The sequence below is a fragment of the Podarcis filfolensis genome (assembly GCF_964270895.1).
Source record: "Podarcis filfolensis genome assembly, chromosome: 1".
Classification (NCBI taxonomy): Eukaryota; Metazoa; Chordata; class Lepidosauria; order Squamata; family Lacertidae; genus Podarcis; species Podarcis filfolensis.
Genome location: NC_139604.1, coordinates 8,504,954 through 8,518,279, shown reverse-complemented (window position 1 = coordinate 8,518,279; position 13,326 = coordinate 8,504,954). Strand labels below are relative to the sequence as shown.

At 42.3% G+C, this 13,326-nt stretch overlaps 1 protein-coding gene and 1 long non-coding RNA gene across 3 annotated transcripts in view; both read left to right on the top strand.

The window, feature by feature from the left end:
- Nucleotides 1-13,326, top strand: part of PARD3B (par-3 family cell polarity regulator beta) — a 624,466-nt gene that overhangs the window by 307,445 nt on the left and 303,695 nt on the right. The window lies entirely within an intron of this gene.
- Nucleotides 1,883-10,224, top strand: LOC310743669. The gene is made up of 5 exons (XR_014539161.1): nucleotides 1,883-3,094; nucleotides 4,309-4,397; nucleotides 6,788-7,587; nucleotides 8,305-8,770; nucleotides 9,007-10,224. It is a non-coding gene; the product is annotated as an uncharacterized lncRNA (long non-coding RNA).

Here is a 13,326-nt window from a genome sequence, read left to right as displayed (position 1 = left end):
ACACAACTGACTACTGCCGACTGTATATGTTTAATGTGCAGTTAGGGAACTGTGTGTTTTTCTTATAGAACGTAAGAAAGAAGAAGCAAGGTTCAAGTGGTGTTCAAAACACACTTATCCCAGCTGTGCGACAAATAGTGTCCAAGTACCGTATTTTAGGAGCCAAGTAGATTGCACTTATAAGTCTGTTCAACTGAAGTTACTACAAGGAGTTGCCTCCAACTGAATTGCAGGCCGGCACTCACACATCCATCTGAATTACTATACTTATCTCAACAATTCAAGTTCAGGCTGGATTGAGTGCATATCTATAGGAATTTAATTTTACATCAGATCAGCTGCTTACTTTCACCTTTAAAAGGGGCGCATCTCAGCTGACTGGAAGAAGAAAGGGACGTGCTTGAGGAATCCCACATATCAAAAAGAGAAATTGTTCTCCATGAAATATTTAAGCCTCAGACATCACACTGAACAATAAACTGTAAAGAAACTCATTATACTGGAAGTGTGAGACTCGGATAAGCCTCCTCAAAAAGAGGGCCAAGTAAGTACTCCAAGATTATAAGGAAGGAAGGAAGTATACTTAAATGAGTTGGGTCAGCTATTTTTAGGCACAGAAGTTTCTAAGAGACACTTTTGCTGGAATGCTTAAAATGCCAACCATGGATACGAAATCTTTAAGCAGGAAAATATTCTAATAGAGTAGAAAGCCGTGGACCTCCAATGAAATGAGATACAGAAGTGCTGATACACAATTTTATGGACACCAAGGGTTGCCAACTTTTTTGGAGCTGTGGGCACATTTGGAATTTCGAGAAAGTTCCGTGGGAACCAGTCACAAAATGGCTGCCACGGGGCTGTGGATAACACAAAATGGCTGCCACATAGAAAAGAGCATAAAGAATGACTGAATTACAAAATGGTGAGGGTGTGACTCTCATCGATGGAGAAGTCACCTACATCAGCCACCACATCAGTCCTCACATCAATTGAAATGTCATCATGTTTTAAAGGGCATGTAAAAATACAGGAGACACCAAATTACCGCAAACAGGAACTGAGCAGGAAGAACAGCTTCTTGTTTGTTTTGGATTTCTGATGGGGATATATGCTGAGACCACAGACTAGGCACTTGCAGTTTTGTTCCCCAGCTCCTGTATTCAGAACGACAGTGAATATGAAAACGGACGTTCACTGAGCTAAGCTAACATCTGGACTGGTAGTCACTAGATCTAGACATGACTTTGCCTAGTCCATTTTGAAAGCCTTCTGAGTAGTCGCTATCTTTGGATAGTCTTCAGAAGTGCTTCATTTTTTAGCTGCTTCACTTTGGCAGTCTTCTTCTTCTTTGGTGGTCATTCGTAGCCAAGTAAGATTGTCTTCCATAAACACGGTTTTAACAATAATACGGTTTTAACAATAAGTGACTGTGGAGGCCAGTTCTGGACCCACACGTCCTTCCACAGTGGGGACATTGGTTCCCAGATGGGAGTTGATCACGGTGTGGATTTGCCAGGCGTGCCTTCCTCTTAGCACATTTCTCCCTTGAGTTCTGAGTTCGAGTGTCTTCAAAGTCCATTACACCTTTGGTAATGGCTCGCAGGCCAGTGTTTCCCAGTTGTTGGTGTTTATACTCATTTTTTAAGATTTGCCTTGAGACAGTCTTTAAACCTCCCTTGTTGACCACCAGCATTACGCTTTCCATTTTTAAGTTTGGAATAGAGAAGTTGCTTTGGAAGACGATAATCAGTCATCCGCACAGCATGACCAGTCCAACGAAATTGATGTTGAGGAATCACTGCTTCAACACTGGTGATCTTTGTTTCATCCAGTACACTGATATTAGTTTGCCTATCTTCCCAAGTGATGTGTAAGCTTTTCGGAGACACTGTTGATGGAAACTTTTGAGAAGTTGGAGATGGCATTTGTAAGTGGTCCATGTTTCACAAACATACAGTAAGGTTGGTAGTACAATAGCTTTGTAAACAAGCATTTTGGTTTCCTTGTGAATGTCCCGGTCCTCAAACACTCTGCATTTCAGTCAGGAGAAAGCCGCACTCGCAAAGCTCAGGCGATGCTGGATTTTGGCATCAATCTTGACCCTTGTGGAAAGATGTATTCTCATACAAAAAAAGTTTATCACAAGAATGATGACTGAACAGAGTTGAAGATTTTCTTAGTCTCTTCAAGAGATGAAAAGCTCAACGTGGTGGTTATGACATGTCAGCACTAAGCCATCTTATATGTCGCATGTCTCGTTCACAACTGTAACTGAGATATATGACTGCAGGAAGCCACAGCAGGGATTGCAAGCATATTCCATCCCATAATTAGAGTGCACCAGCTACCTGATGTCAGGTGTACGTGCAGGAGCCAGGCCTGTGACCAATAGGACTTTGCAGGACTGGGGCCTTCCTAAGTTTGTTCTGAAGAGACAAGGTGCGACCGCACAGGTGAGGCCGATTGGTAACTCACAGCACCTGGTGGCAAGAGCCGGGAAGGGTTATAAGGTCAGCATTTTCCTTCGGCTCTTTGCCACAGCAACATGTTCCCTGCCTTGCTGCGTTTGATTCCTTGCTTCTTGATCCTCGGACCCCTGGCTTTGTGACTCCTTGCTTCTTGACTCTCGGACCCTTGACTTCGTGACTCCTTGCTTCCTGATCCTCGGACCCTTGGCTTCTTGACTCCTGGCTCCTGGACCCCCATTCCTGCTCCCAACCCACCATCTTGCCCCCGGTCCTGGCTTCGCCTGCCGGGACTTTGATCGCCCGTGAACCGGACCGTGACACCTGAGTTGTTTCCTTTAAGGTTTAGTAGAACATGCTCCATATGGGAATTGAGAATGGTCAGTAACAATTTTTGCCATTCTGGAACCTTCATCAGTTTTCTTTCATCCCCCTCCCCCTTATCTTGATGGACCACATCAAAATAATCATGACCACAGATAAGCCATTTGAGCTTTGAGGATGGACCACTTGCCAACCATCTGTCCATTGGAATGCTGCCTTGGAGTTCTTAATGTCTGCCAAGAATTTAAGTTGATGGGTATCTAGCACTGCCTTCAGGCAAAATATCGTCTCAGAATTTCGTTGTGGTCAGTCTCTGAAAGAAATCACATCCTTCCTCAAGTCTTACAAGATGTTGGTGGATGATATCCCATATCCTTAAATAAGCTTTCTCCTCCTATCTGCAGAGAGCTAAGACATTCTGGAGGCAGTGGGAGGGGACACAAAATATCTGAAGCCTTTTTGGCTAGGTATGAAGCATATGAATGTTTAAGTCTTAGAAGATCATACATTTACCAAAATAAGTAAGCCCCACTGAATACATTTGGCATATTTCAAAGGAGGCACTCTTAGTTTCTATGTGAAAATAGTAATCTGATTTCAAGGCAATTTATGTGAAGCACTACAAATCTATTTCCCAGCTGCAACATTGCCATTGTTTGCATTTACACAGAGGCGTACAACTACTAGACATCTGTAAGAGACACTAATCTAGAGGGACGTAGTGTGGAGTGTGTGGCCAGGGGCCACAATTTTGAGGGGTGTGAACCAGGGCCCCCCACACAGGCACCCCCAGCACAGCCCGGTCTTGTGCTCCTCTTCACATGTGTCGGGGGGATTTGCCCACCAAGGGCTGCATCGTCCGACTGCCCTCCCCTCATGGCAGGCTCCGCTCACTCGCTGTGTCCTGCCCTCCAGCGCGCAGGCACCCCTGGCATGCATGCCCCTGCCCTGGGCACCAGCAACCCATGATATGGCACTGCTAATCTTTAACCAGTACATGTACTTGGCTGTTGTCAGGCTGTGATTTAGTCATAGATCCCTAGTTTTATTCAGCTTCAAACCTTGATCCATGTGAAAAGGGAGTACGTGGAAATATGTTGGAATAATAAAAAATATTTTTTACATATTTATTTATACCCCACCTATCTGTGGTGTAGTGCCAGTGTGGTGTAGTGGTTAAGAGCGGTAGACTCGTAATCTGGTGAACCGGGTTCGATTCCCTGCTCCTCCACATGCAGCTGCTGGGTGACCTTGGGCCAGTCACACTTCTCTGAAGTCTCTCAGCCTCAGCTGCTTGTCTCACCAGTCAAATTGGAAAAAAGGGAAAATACTTTTCTACTCCATGTTCCTACTTGAAGGCCTAGAGATAATATCAGTCCACAGGAGCTTATTCAAGTTCATGGGGAAAGCACTGTGTGTTTCTATTTTCCCTCTCCAACTGAATTTTATTCTGCTTGGCATTGCCACCACCTCTCCGTTCCCTTTCCCTTGGGTGTACACAGTTGCTTCTGTGACACAGTTGCTTCTGTGGAAAAGAAAATGACCCTTCGTGTTAGGAGGCTGCAATAATATCATGGACAACCAAACATCTCAGTTTAGTTTCACAAGGTGAGACAAAAAATTCGTAATATAAATATTTATCATTCCTTAAGCGTTCCTTCAGGAGGGAAGGGCAAGATGTAAACTGAATAAATAAATAACTAAGGAGAAAAAGTTAAGTAATGCTTATTAAACATGGTGAGATTTCGAAGAAGTAAATGCACTTTGCAACATTTAGTCACTGATGCAATTGGGACGGGTAACGGAGGGGGCCCAACGCCATTCTTCATTCACTAGGTTTGGGGGAGTAGCAAACTGTTTAAAATACTGTAGTTTTCCGTGTAGAAGACTCCTTTTTTTCTTTAAAAATTATGCGAAAAAGTGGGGGCCGTCTTATACCTGGATAGCGCATGGGGTGGACATTTGATTGGTTGCCGCCATGGCTGTCAGCGGCTATTTGGCATGTCATTGGTTGCTGCGTCAATGGCTGGTGTTGATTGGCTGATGATTGCACGGGCGTTTGCCAGCTTCTGCCGGTGAGGGGACAGATGAGAGGCGTGCAGGTGAGCGATTTTCGGCAATTGCACCCCCAAAAAGCTCATCAACTCTGAGCAATCCTCTGCAAAAAAAAAAAAAAGCTCAACAAGTCTGTGCCATCTCTCCCCATTTTCTTAAATTTGAGTCCCTCAAAATAGGGGGCGTCTCATAGACGGAAAAGTATGGTAATATTTCATTATATATATTTTCATATTTTTTTGAGCGGGAAGTTTTAGGTTTATATTTCCCCCCCCAATAATATTTATTATTTTCCATACATAAACATAACAGAAGAAAGAGCCAACAATAATAAAGAAAAATGAATGAAACGGAAAAAGAATAAAGAAAAAAGAACATATAATATAAAATACATCAAATCACCACATAAACAAAAACTTAATTAATTAATCAAAATCCATCTTCATAAACATATTACTTGACTTCCTCAAATCTCTTCCATCTCTTCCATCTGAGTTTCTTAGTAATTATATACAGCAGTTTCCAATATCATTATTTCATAAAACCATATCACAGTCATAGTCCTATTTCCTAACTTTTCTTATTGTACATTTTCTTATTTATTTAATCCCAATTTAATCCTAGGCCTAACTGATTCTTTCAAGTGATTACATATCTTTAATATTACAATATTTATTCAAACAGTATAGTAGCAACACGAGTCAGTAGCAACACGAGTCAAAGCTTGGTCCTAAGGAGTCTGGTCAGCAGTAATGGCAGAAAAACTTAACATGCCCCTTTTCTTTTTACATGGCATGGCAACCATTTATATCTTGCATGAGGCAGGAAGAGTAGACAAGGACCCCCAGCCCACAGTCTCCTGGTGGACTTTGGAGAGATCTTCTTGATTAGGAGTATATTCTTGCATTCTATTTGTATGGCATGGCAATGTATTTTCCTTACTTTCATGGTACAGTGGTACCTCGGGTTACATACGCTTCAGGTTACAGACTCCGCAAACCCAGAAATAGTACCTTGGGTTAAGAACTTTGCTTCAGGATGAGAACAGAAATTGTGCTCTGGTGACTCGGCAGCAGTGGGAGGCCCCATTAGCTAAAGTGGTGCTTCAGGTTAAGAACAGTTTCAGGTTAAGAACGGACCTCCGGAACAAATTAAGTACTTAACCCGAGGTACCACTGTATTCTGAATGCTCTAAGAATGGGTGACTTATGCAAAGGCTGTCAAGATGTTCATAGCAGTTCTCCTATATTATATATTGAAAGGAGAAATAAAAACATTTTAAAATAGGATGCTAGTCCTGATACTTAGTTCAAAAATATAGAAGAGACCGTAGTTTGAAAAGATGAGTTAATGTAATTGAATAGATCTTGAAAAGGGTTAATCAAGGTATTCACAAAATAAATGAAAGAAAATAGCTGTTCTTCCACTTCTGCTGGGTATCTTTAAACTGTAGCATTGGTCAAAACTATAAAAAGCATAATATGATAATATGATGCTGAAGCACAATTCCATTGACTTCTTGTCATTAGTGATCTGAATTCTAATGTTCATGCCTCATAGTGGTTATAAAGACATTATTTATATGAATGCAGAGAATTTGTCCAAAGATAAAGCATTCAACTACATTAATGTGAACATAGCAGAATAAATGATACTGTTCGCCTGTGTATATTCTCTGTTGTTGTCCCAACAAATACATTAATTTATGGGTGTAATATCAAATTAAGTGATTTTGGATCTTTCCCTAGTATTTCTAGATACTTTATAAATATCCTGGAGCATAACTCACTACATCTGCGTTTGTCATTTTGAATTGATTGCTGGAACATTGCTACAGTATTTAAGGCAAAGGAATTTTAACTCTTCTAGGTGGGAAGAGTAGGAAAAAGTTATTACACCATAGGTTTATCTGATAAAATTATACCGGGCTTTTGTTCTGACAGCTTCAGCTCTCAAAAGATGAGGAATTTTGTTTGAACCGTGGAGAGACTGATAAGCAATTTCAGTTCAAAATGAGTCCCGGAAGCCATCTGACAAAGTTTTATATTTTGGGTTCGGCATTGCTCCCTTCAACTCCTCCAATGCGCAGAATGATGATAACAGGATAGATTGGTACCTTATAAACTTGTGGTTCAGTCCTCCATCTTTACTTAGCACTGCGAGTTCATTAGGGTTTACTCCTAGGAGACTGGATATAGGATTGCAGCATGAGAGATTTGTTGTAGCATAAGCTTTTTGTTAGATTCGAGTCCGCGAAAGCTTGTGCCACACTACATCTGTTAGTCTTTAAGACACCACGAGGTGCTGTTTTTCCTGCAACAAAACTAACACAGCCACCTCTCGAAGGAGGGGAAATAGTACCTGTAACAGTGAAACATTGCTTCAGCTGGAAATAATAAAAAAACCCTTGATAGTATTACAGTGCACTGAGCTATATTGATCTTGGGGAGGAGAGTGATTAGGGGAAATGGGTAACCTTTCTAGAAGAGTCGGGGAATCTGAGGCCCTCTGTATGTTGTTGACCTCCAACTTCTAGCAGCTTCAACAGCAAGGCTTAATGTGAGTTGCAGTACAACATCCTCTGGAGCCATGGTTCCAACGTGGGGCACACGACCCACAGGGGGGCGATTTGATTTTTTAGGGGGGCAATTCGAGAATGAGATATTAACAGTCAATGGCCTTTTAGGCTTCCTCCACGTGAATAGTTCACTTTTTGAATAATAAGAATTATATGTCACGGGGTGTGTGTGTCAGGATTTTTGTTGTTGTTTAGTCGTTTAGTTGTGTCTGACTCTTCGTCACCCCATGGACCAGAGCACACCAGGTCCTCCTGTCTTCCACTGCCTCCCGCAGTTTGGTCAAACTCATGTTCGTAGCTTCAAGAACACTGTCCCACCATCTCGTCCTCTGTCGTCCCCGTCTCCTTGTGCCCTCAGTCTTTCCCAGCATCAGGGTCTTTTCCAGGGAGTCTTCTCTTCTCATGAGGTGGCCAAAGTATTGGAGTCTCAGCTTCAGGATCTGTCCTTCCAGTGAGCACTCAGGGCTGATTTCCCTAAGAATGGATAGGTTTGATCTTCTTCCAGTCCATGGGACTCTCAAGAGTCTCCTCCAGCACCATAATTCAAAAGCATCAATTCTTCGGCTATCAGCCTTCTTTATGGTCCAGCTCTCACTTCCATACATCACGACTGGGAAAACCATAGCTTTAACTATATGGACCTTTGTTGGCAAGGTGATGTCTCTGCTTTTTAAGATGCTGTCTAGGTTTGTCATTCCTTTTCTCCCAAGAAGCAGGTGTTTTTTAATTTCATGGCTGCTGTCACCATCTGCAGTGATCATGGAGCCCAAGAAAGTAAAATCTCTCACTGCCTCCATTTCTTCCCCTTCTATTTGCCAGGAGGTGATGGGACCAGTGGCCATGATCTTCGTTTTTTTGATGTTGAGCTTTAGACCAGACCAGAGCTTCAGGATTTTAGAGATGCTTAAGGGGGGAATGGCCAAAAAAAGGTTGGGGACCACTGATCTATTCTAGAGGGTCGCAGGTTCCCCAGCCCTGCCCTATAGCCTTGAAGAAAGTAAGATTTAGGGATTTTTGGTGGGGGGGTTTAAGTGCATTCTTCAAATACACATTGGTGGGAATTTGCTTATTGTTTAATTCTACAGAGAGGTTCATATGTGCAGTTCTGGATGATTCTAATACAGTGGTACCTTGGTTTAAGTACAGTTTAGTTTATGAACAACCTGGATTAAGAACGCTGCAAACCCGGAAGTAGGTGTTTTGGTCTGTGAACTTTGCCTTGGAATAAGAACTTGTTTTGCTTCCTGTTGAGTGTGTTCCATTTGTAAATTGAGTCCCCCGCTGCTATGGGAAAGCATGCCTTGGTTTAAGAACAGACTTCTGGAACGGATTAAGTTCCTAAACCAAGGTAAAGTGGTACCTCGGGTTAAGTACTTAATTTGTTCCAGAGGTCCGTTCTTAACATGAAACTGTTCTTAACCTGAAGCACTACTTTAGCTAATGGGGCCTCCTGCTGCCGCCGCGCCGCCGGAGCATGATTTCTGTTCTCATCCTGAAGCAAAGTTCTTAACCCGAGGTAATATTTCTGCGTTAGCGGAGTCTGTAACCTGAAGCGTATGTAACCTGAAGCATATGTAACCCGAGGTACCACTGTATCACTGTAGAAGTTGACAAAGCGAGCTTGCTTTCCAAACTGAAGTGTTGGGAAGGGAAGGACCATGGGTCTGTGATAGAGCATCTTATCTTGTGTACAGGAGGTTCAGCCCCTGGGGTTCCCAGGGAAGATTGGAGAAAGCTCCCGCCCCAAACGCTGAAAAGCTTCTGACAGTCAGAGCTGACAGTACTAAGCTAAATGAGCCAGAGTTCTGAATTGGTATAAGGCAGTTTCTCTGTTCCTATATACACCTGTCCTTTTTTTCTATATATATAAAAATACAGTAATGAATCAATTCCATAGTAAATTATAAGGGAAACTATTCCTCCCCGCTCTATTCCAGCCCACCCACCCAAGAACTAGACGTAGTTGAGTTTCTTGTTGATGCAAAAGACTCCTGTAGATTCATATATAATCATTAACACACTAGAGTTGATTTTTCAGCTGCCTGGAAGGGTTATAGATTTTCTGCAGGTCCCTATAAAGCTCTGCAGACTGCCACTGGAACTTCTTCCAGGTCTGATTTCCAGTTTTTTCTGGTGCTACTGCCTATGCACCTCCCAATATCACCATATATATTTTTCTGTTGTCATGGGACCAATGGCCCCAAGGGGTTTAAAAACGATTATTTTTAGAAAAAGCAAGCACAGGTTCTGAAGATGCTGGAAACTGTGCCAAATGCTAGATTCTTTGCTTGCACAGCATCATTACAAAAATGTGGACTTAAAACAACCATCTCTGGATGGGAAGCTGCTAAATCGAATTCTTTAGTAGGCAGCGTACAAATATCAACACACGCTTCCTCTTGAATTTTATCTGCTGTCTTGTAATTGTTCTGATCATTTTCAGTAAAAGTGTTTGCGGCTGACGTTGAGTGTTCTTAACATCGCTGAAAACTTCTTGGTTTGCTTAACTTAGTTTGGATCCAGGATAGGTGGTTTGTCTCTGTATAAATCTGATGAGAGATGAACCTCATTAGCAAAGAGAATTCAGCCCTTCTTTTGCCTTCTTCCTCAAAATCTGCTTGCTGTGTCATCCGAGTGTGTGTGTGGAAGGGATGGTCATACACAGTGCTGGATTTACGTATAAGCTAAACAAGTTATTTCTTAGGGCCCCACTCTCTTGGGAACCCCCAAAAAAATTAAAGAAAAAAAAAAACACTGGATGTACATTTCCAAAATATAAGATAAAAAACAAATAAAATAAAACCTACATACAGCAACAGTGTTTTGTGTTGTGTAGGCTCCTATGATGTAAAAGTAATGGGCCCCACCTGCTAGCCTGTTCCCTAAAATATCACTGGTTTGCTCATTTCTATATATAGCGCAAGGGACGCGGGTGGCGCTGTGGTCTAAACCACAGAGCCTAGGGCTTGCCGATCAGAAGGTTGGCGGTTCGAATCCCCGCGACGGGATGAGCTCCCGTTGCTTGGTCCTGGCTCCTGCCCCCCTAGCAGTTCGAAAGCATGTCAAAGTGCAAGTAGATAAGTAGGTACCGCTCTGGCGGGAAGGTAAACAGCGTTTCCGTGCACTTCTCTGGCTTAGTCATGCTGGCCACATGACCCAGAAGCTGTCTGCGGACAAACGCCGGCTCCCTGGGCCTATATAGTGAGATGAGCACGCAACCCCAGAGTCGTCCACGACTGGACCTAATGGTCAGGGGTACCTTTACCTTTACCTTTATATATAGGGTGCCTACATTCTGCATGGACAGGTTGCATGGCAACGTGTGCAAATGGCTTTAGATACCTGTTAGGTCCATAAATTACCATATAGCATATATTCAACACAAAAAACAGCAACAATTTGTTGTTGACAAAGGGCAGCTGGACATATAAAGGGCCCATTACCTTCAGTAGCTTAAGGCCTCCTCAAACCTAAATCCGGCCCTGGTCTTACATAGTAACCCTTATTCTCAGTTTTAGATGGGTGAAAATAGTGTAGCAGTTGATGTGATTAGGATGACTCCAGAAGATATGACCTACCACACGATTTCAAGTTATTAGACTGAACTAAGGGAAGTGTTTTGATGGCTCCCAACAACCGTTCTTTATGAATCAGGCATGGGTGTATTAAGTCATTTTAATGAACTCTACTGAGTCTTGGGTGTATTTGTAACATACTCATGTACAAGTGAATCTCTTGACAACGTTAAAGACTCGGCTCTGACATCTAGTTTAATTGTCCCTTGGCTGGCAAATATTAGTGTCTCACCTGGTGTCAGACTGTGGGAATCCAGGCTATGCAAACTATCCGAATGATAAAGAGCAAGGAAAATAAACACAGGTACTTTATGTTCTCTTAATTCAGGTCCAAGTGGATTTGGATGAAGTGTTTATTTAGTTTGCCAGCTTCCTCAGATGCGCTGCCATATTGATTTCTTTTATTACTGGAAGCTATATAACCTGACCTCTCCCAGATCCAGTATTTTGAAAGCCGTAAATTTTAACTTTACTTGTGAGCAAGCGCTGAAACGCTGTGAAAGCCTTTTTATTAGTGGAGTCTTGCCTAGTTCTATGTTCTTGTGTCACCCACGGCAACAATATTTAGAGCTTCTTAAATTAGAGTAAATGTTGGGCAGCTGCAGGAAGAAGTCTAATAAAGTGAGCTCGTAAACATCTCAAGTGTGCAATTGGACTGCGCACATCTCAATCGGACTGCGAGTCGGCAGGTGTACAAAAGATTTCCCCCTAATTCGATTTGGCTAGTTCTGCTTTATGCTTCTAGCCTTAACAGTTCCGACTGAGTGGCAGAATTGTGTTGGGTGTTTTGTTTTGTTTTCAGACATGAAAATTGAATCCTCACGTAACCTCATCTCTTCCCCATCCCCCTTTACATTAATTTTCCACGTTGTGATAATATTTTTAATAATTCCTCCAAATAGAGCCCCAGGCAGTCTTTCTCCCACAGCCATTCATGTGTGGTTTGAAATAAATGTTTAAGTCCAATTTTCTGTGAAAATTGGCAGAGCACGTTTGAACTTAATCAGTTGTGTGTTAAATAATGGATTTAGGGAGAGCAGATTTCCATAGCCCAGCAAATAGCTCAATAAAACAAAACAAAAAAACAAGAATATTGAAATTGGAAATAATGTTTAAATAGTTGTTCCAGTACTGTACCTAAAAAGTTAATCCTTGCTTAAATTGGTAGTGTCACATATTGCATGCAAACCTATGTAGAAGCCGCCAAGTCAGTCAAAAATATTATTCAAAAGTATCTAAAGTCTGTAAGGTTTAATCTGAGTTTTGACCATCATTGGCATAGTTCAGTGGTAAATAAAGGTGCGACTTGCATTATGTAACAGGTATTCCCTTGGCCAGTCTAAAATGTAGGAAGTTGGTCTTGTTGTATTTTACTGTCAAAGCAGCCATAATGTGGCTCTAGCCCTGTTTCCTAGTTTGCAGTCAGCAACCATGTCGCCCGGGGGGGGGGGGCGGGGGGCATTCCCAGCCCACGCATGGGTTGGCGGAACACGTATAAACACGCCTCAGTCTGCTCCATCCCAGTTCTGCCCTTTGGGGGGCCATGTTTAGTGATGTTTTTGGTCGCTTCTGGGTTTGACACAATGTCTTTTGGATGTGCGTTAAACAGTTGTCGCCTGTACCATTGTAATAGCTGTGATTATCCATTAGATGCAGGTTAGCAAGTTGTCTTTGTTGTTAATCCAGTCTTAAAAATGGCGGCATTCAGAAGTCAATTGCTGAAACCGTTCAGTCCCCTGTTTGAGACTTCAGAGTTACTGTATTTTTTGCTCTATAAGACTCACTTTTTCCCTCCTAAAAAGTAAGGGGAAATGTGTGTGTGTCTTATGGAGCGAATGCAGGCTGCACAGCTATCCCAGAAGCCAGAACAGCTGTGCAGCGATCCCTCTTGTTGTTCTGGCTTCTGAGATTCAGAATATTTCTTTTCTTGTTTTCCTCCTCCAAAAACTAGGTGCGTCTTATGGTCTAGTGCATCTTATAGAGCGAAAAATACGGTACATACAGTGCTTAGACAAAAATACTTCGCAGGGAGGCTTGGACAAGAATTGCTGCTATCAGAAATATCATTAAGGGCCTTTCCGCACTTCCCATTTATGGTGGAATAGTTGCTGGGTTTGGGGGCTTGGCTTGAATTTTTTGGCATGTTGCCACACAATGTCATCATTCAGCTAGTATTCCAGAATAACATACTCAAATGGCCAGAATGGTTCCTCGATATTTTCAGTTTTGTGGCATGTATACAAGCATCGAGAAATGGTGTGAGAACGCTCTTCAAGCTTTCACAATTACATAAGCTAACAAGAAATATCTAAAAAGCATTTTTTAAAGA